The sequence below is a fragment of the Fukomys damarensis genome, unplaced genomic scaffold, assembly GCF_012274545.1.
Source record: "Fukomys damarensis isolate Sample0158 unplaced genomic scaffold, DMR_v1.0_HiC HiC_scaffold_29, whole genome shotgun sequence".
In the NCBI taxonomy this organism is placed as follows: domain Eukaryota; kingdom Metazoa; phylum Chordata; class Mammalia; order Rodentia; family Bathyergidae; genus Fukomys; species Fukomys damarensis.
Window position 1 is genome coordinate 1,417,014 of NW_022900941.1, and position 6,473 is coordinate 1,423,486.

Sequence of the window (6,473 nt, forward strand, 5' to 3'; positions counted from 1 at the left end):
AAAGGAATAAGTGAAATTATCATTATTTGCAGGTGAGATGATCCTCTACATAAAAGACCCAAACAGTCCACTAAAAGACTCTTAGAATTAATAACAAAATCCATCAATGTAGTATAATACAAAATCAACACACAAAAATTATCAAGTATTGATTAGATCCTCAGTTGCCTATGGGGGTGGAGGGTGGGGAGGGATGAGGGATGAGGAAAGACAAAGACAAATTTGCAGGTACAGGCAGCCAGAGGTCAGTGCCTCATATTGGGCAAGAACCAGACTTCTTCAGCTGGTCCACTTTTATTAGCCAGTGAGAAGTATAGGATGAGGGATAGTGTACTTCTCCTGGATCAGGGACTGCGGTAAGGACCAGGTAGTAGAATGAGGAAAAAGATTAGCATCACAAAAGAAAGAAAGTTACAGGCCAGGTGGGAATTTAGCTCAGTGGTTCCGATGCTGCCTGCCTTGCAAGTGCAAGGTCCCCAGTTGGATCCCCCCCTACCAAAATCAAAACAAACAAACAAAAAAGACAGAAAGAAAGCTACAGTCCTTCCTCATATCTGGGTTCTTACTTTGTGCTGTCCTCAGCAGATGTTATCTTGCCTCGGGAGCTAGGGTTATGGGATCACATCCCACCCAGCCAGAAAGCCTGCAGCCTTCAGCAAAGACTTCCCTATTCCTGAAGCACTGTCTGTCTCATGACTGCCGGGTTGGCCCCCACTGATTTATACACACTATGGCTGGCACCCAACAAAACCATCTATAGCATTCCTGTACACTAATATTGAACCCACTGAAAAAGAAATTGGGAGAAAAAAATCCAAAATCACTAAGAATAGTCTAACCGAAGGTTTCACCTCTATGGTGAAAACTATAGCACTCTGAAAATAGAAATAAAGAGGACATCAAAAAGTGGAAAGGTATCCCCTGTTTCTGCATAGGCAGAATCAGTATCACAAAAATGGCCATTCTTCAAATATTGATATAAAGTTTTAAAGCAATCCTAATGAAAATATCAACAGAAGTCTTCACAGAACTGGAAAAAAAATCTGAAATTCATATGGGACTAAAAGAGACCAGAAAGAAAAGCAGCCCCTGGCAGCAAGAGCTAAGAAGGAAGCAATGCAATTTTGATTTCAAATTATATTCCAAAGCCACTGTGATTAAAACAGCATAGCAACATGGCTATTATTTGCATGAAATATCTTTTTCCATTCTCATGTTTAAGCTATTTGTGACTTTGGAATTAAAGAAAGTCTCTTATATAATCCTATACTGTAGTTGGATCTTGCATCTTCTCAGCTCCTTACCAATCTATTTCATTGACTATTTTAATCAATTTAAATTTAATGTTATTACTGATAAGGAGTGATTTACTTCTGTCTTTGGCTATTTGTTTTCTATATGCTGTGTAGATTTTTGTCCTTCATTTATTGCATTACAGTTTTATTTTATGTTTAGATGACCAATAGTGATACCTTCAATTCTTTTCTAATTTCTTCTTGTGCATAGTCTCTAGCTACTTTCTTTGTGGTGACCTTACAGATTACATTTAACATCCTACTGTTATAACAGTAATGTGAATTTATATAAGCTCCACTGCAATCTAAAGTAAAAACTCTGCTCCTGTACAGCTCTGACACCACTTTGGTTTGATTACTGATGCCACAAAATCAAACCTTATTGCATTGTATCCAAAAACATAAATTATGAATTGTTCTTTCATGTACTAATCTTTTACGTCACATACAAAGCAAAAAAACCTGCATAACAAACTAAGATTACAAACATACTCACTTTTGTAACTGCCAGGTGTTTCCCTTACAGCAAACTTTATTTCTTCACATGGCTCAAGGTGCTGCTGTTTCGGTAGCACATATTTTAACAGCTTTTGCTTATCCAGGATTGTCTTGACCTCTGCCTCATTTTTGGAGAAAAGTTTTCCACATACAGAATTCCAGTCAGCAGTGTTTCTCATCCACCATTTTTTTTCAGCATTTTAATATGTAACTTTCCAGCCTCCAGACTTCCAGTGAGAAATTTGCTGACCACTGAATATCTTGTTTGTAGGACCAACTGCTTCTGCGTGGCTGTTTTCAAGATTCTGTCTTTGTCTTTAGCTTTTGACAGTTTGAGTCTGATGTCCATCTATGAGGTTTATTGTATTCATCTTGCTTGGAGTTAGTTGACCTTATTGGGGATCTGTACTCCTGGTTTTTTAAACAGCGTTTTAGATGTTTCCAGCTACTGTTTCTCCGTGTAGCCTCCCTGTCCCCTTCCCTCCTCTCCTGTGGAGACTCCCATGGCTCGCAGGCTGGCCCAACTTCCCTCAGGCTCTGTTCGGCCTTCCTTCCTTCCATTGCCAAAATGTGATGTCTTCGACTGACCTTATTTGCTAATTATTTCTTCCATCTGCTCAAATCTGCTTTTCAATCTCTGCAAGGGATGTTTCAATTCAATTGTACCTTCCAGCCTCAAAATTTTCCTTTTGTTTCCTGTTTGTGGTTTTTATCTCTTTATATTTACATTTTGTTCTTTTAAGATGTTCTGGACCTTTTCCTAATCCTCCATCTGTTTTTGGAGCATCTTTAAGACACTCTAAAGTCTTTGTCTAGTAAGTTTGCCATCTGGTCTTCCTCAGGGATCTTTTCTGTTGGGCCATTTTCTTTCCTTTAAATAGACCGTACTTTTCTGTTTCTTTGTTTATTGTGTTTTTTGTTGTTGAAAGCTAGACATTTGAATTGTATAGCATGATAGCTTAGGAAACCAGATTCTCCCCTTTCTCTTGGGTGCTTGTTGGTTGATTATTATTGGTTACCTGTATCGTGAAAATCAGTGTAAGATATAAATTGAAGTTCTTCTCGAGTCTCCTCCGAGCCTATTCTTTTCTCAGGGAATGCTCAGTGACTTTCTAAATTTTCTGTATAGGTAGCTGCCTTTGAAGAGCCTAGCTTTTAAATGCCTGGTTTCCAAAGCTGAAGAAGGGAAATATAAATAGGAAAGGGGACACTGTCTTTTAAATCCTCTCATGTTTCTTTATTCAGAGGAGATTACAACCATGGCTGTGGGGTGTTGACAGTGTCCCCCACCTCTGTGTCTGCACCTCTGCAATCAGAAGCAGCTTCCAGAAGTCAGAACACAGCTGTCTGGAAGACAAAGTCCTTATGCATTCTGGCCACAGCGAGCTATGCAATCTCCCATGGGAATAGAGGTGTGACTGCCACCTTGAGCTGACAGCTGGCAGAACGGGTAACTACCACTACTTAAATCTGAAGTAGCCTGACACTAGTAGACATTCACCATTAAGAACTTCCCTTGGAAACTGTAAGCCTTCGAATAAACTTGAAAGTTCACATATAAGATATCATCTCATTGTGGCATTACTTTCATTTACCTAGTAATTGATTGTGTGTTCTGTTTTGATCTGTATATTCTATTTGAAAAATGGCTAAGATTTTGGTGAATTTTTTTAAATTGGGCTGTTTGTTTTCTTGTTATTGACTATTGAATATTCTTTATAAATATGAATATGAATTACATATCAGATATAATTTTTGCAAATTTTATTTCTTAGCCTATAGCTTCACATTTCCTTCAGTGTCTTCTGACAAGCAGAATTCTTTTGTTTTATAAGATTCTCCTCATCGATATTTTATAGGCAGCAACTATCTCCTAACATAAGGTCGCAAAGGCCTTTTTGCCCTATCGCTTCTTCTAAAAATGTATAGTTTAGGTTTTGCCTTTAGGTTTATAATTCATTTGGAGCTTTTGCTACTCTACGCCATTGGAATTTCCAAGTAAACATTAGACTCAGTTGATTTTTTTTATATAAACATTCAGCCGGGCATGATGGCATATGTGTGTAATCCCAGCTACCTGGGAGGCTGGGGCAGAAGGATTGGATGTTCAAGGCCAGCCTTACAACTTAGGGAGATCTTGTCTCAAAAGAAAAACTTGTTAAAGGGCTGGCAATGTATTTCAGTGGCGGAGCACTGGTTTAGAACCTTAGGTTCTCTCCCTAGTACTCCCCTCCAGCAAAATAAACTTCTCATCCTGAGATTTTATTAAGATTGCCCTTGAGTGTGAAGAGTAACACGAGAAGAGCTGATGTCTTAGCGATATTGAGACTTCTCACCCAAGAGGTTAGTATGTCTCTCCATTTCGTTAATACATTGTTAAAAATCTCTTTCAGCAATAGTTTGTAGTTTTACCGATTAGGTTCTTCGTAATTTTTGTCAAATTTACCACCGGGCACTTCATGTTTTAAGAGGCGGCTGTCAACAGTGGTACTACTTTTCAATTCAGTTGTTTATAGGCAGCGCTGGATGCCTGGGCCTCTTTCGGCGCTTTCCTCATGTGGCATCCAAGATTCCTAGCCCCAAGGCTTCAACTCTGGGAGACAATGCAGTGCAGGCCTGGTCCACTCCCTGGGCTGTGAGCTCAGAACCTAGGGTTCACCTCATCACCTCACTTCCCTCTCAGGGTTGCACAACCAGTTGACCGGCGTCTGCAGGCCCTGTGTAATTTGTCTTGTCTAGTGGATTGGTTGTTCTGCGATGAGGATAAATTCTATTCCTGTTACTCCATCTTGGCTGATAGTATAATTTTCCTTAAGCCTAAAAACGACCTTACATTTTCTGCTTCCGTCCGCCATGGCGGGCGTGAGCTTTCCTCCGAGCTTCGCCAGGTCTTCTCACAAGGCTTTTGGGATCAAGCGGCTCCTGGCTAAGAAGCAGAAACAGAACCGCCCCGTTCCTCAGTAGATTCAGGTGGAGACTGGTAATAAGGTCAGGTACGACTCCAAGAGGAGGCACTGGAGGAGGGCCGAGCTGGGACTGTGGGGAACTGAATGTGCCACGCAGCGTAGCCCTCTCCCAGAAGTCAAGAACGCTGCATTCTATAGCATGGTCAAGGCTACTTCACCGTACCACACTTAAAATGCCATCTGCCGGACAGTCGGATGTGCTGAGTCCGGAATTTTGTTCTGTGATCGCACCAATGAGTCAACAATAAATGTTTTGAAACATTTTTTTAAAATGACCTTATATTTAGTCATACTGGAAACTTTTTATTCTTATGTATTTAATAGATGATCTACATTTTCTATGCAGTCATTCATATTATGTTCCCGTAATGACAATCTAACTTCTTTTCCTCATCTTTGTATATTTTCTTTTTTTATTACACTTCCTAGAAAATGGTATATAGTTATCCTAAAAATGAACATTCTTGTCATATTTATTAAAGTAAATATTTCTACTGTTCCACCATTTAATATGTTTATGGTGGATTTTAGTATAAGACTCTTATGACTACACTTCTATTTTCCTATCTTGCCAGATATGTTAATCATTAATGATTTATTGTTACTAGATGCTTCCTTTATAATTATTGACTTGATTTTTATTTTGTTCAAACTGCTAATAGAATGAATTACAATAATGTGATTTTCATTTGTTTTCTTTCTGTTTATTTGGTGCCTTGGATTGAACTCAGGGCCTTGGACATGCTTACCACATGCTCTACTACTGAGCTACACTCCAACCTCATTAGTTACTTTTCTAATACTGTCAGCTTAGTCACAAAGGATTCGAGTTAATTCTGGATTCATTTGGGCAATCTTTTGTCTAGCATGAGTAATGATGTAATTTTTTAATCTCATTCTGTCTTTGTCATATTTAGGTATCAAAGAATTTTAGCCTTATAAATTGAGCTGTATGTGTTTTTTGCTTTAATCTTTAGAAGAGTTTTTAAGTGATTATCTGATCCATGAAAATTCTATGAAACTTATTTCTAAAATCATTATGGCCTAATCTTTTTCTCACAGGAAGGCATATAACTACTCAATCACTTTTCTTAATGGTTATATTGCTATTCAAACTTTCCAAAGCCTTTCTAAATTATATTTTTTAATATTTGTCAAAGTTCTCAATTTATTGACGTAGCTGTCCACAGTATTATCATTTCAAAAACATTTCTATTCCATTTTTGGTTAATGCCTTCTTGTTATCTTGATCAATCTGTCAGAAGCAAACATCAGTTTGATATTTTAAATTACACATCTTTTAACATAATTGATCCTATTGTACCATTTCTATTTAAGAAATGTTTAATTTTACCTTTATCATTTTTCTTTCATTTCGATTTTAATTTTTATTTGCTGTCTTAGTAAGTTGAATACTTAGTAAGTTGAATACATTATTTTTCTAAAAGTATTTTCCTAAGAAATGCATTTAATGTTATATATAATTGCATCCCAAGAGTTTTGTAATGGTGTCTTCAACATCATTCAAGTCAGTGTTTTAATATCCATTATGATTTTGTTTGAATTTTAAATTATTTATAAGTGTGTTTTAAATTCTAGATAAATGAAAGTGATAATCATTTGTATTGATTCATAAATTAATAGAATATTATTCATATAATTCAACTATGCAACTTATCGTGAGTTTATGATTTAGTGTTTGATCATATTTATA

The 6,473-nt window shown here is 37.2% G+C and overlaps 1 pseudogene; it reads left to right on the forward strand.

Moving 5' to 3' along the window:
- Nucleotides 1–4,646: 4,646 nt before the first annotated feature.
- On the forward strand, nt 4,647–4,931 carry LOC104847659 (annotated as a pseudogene).
- Nucleotides 4,932–6,473: the final 1,542 nt, after the last annotated feature.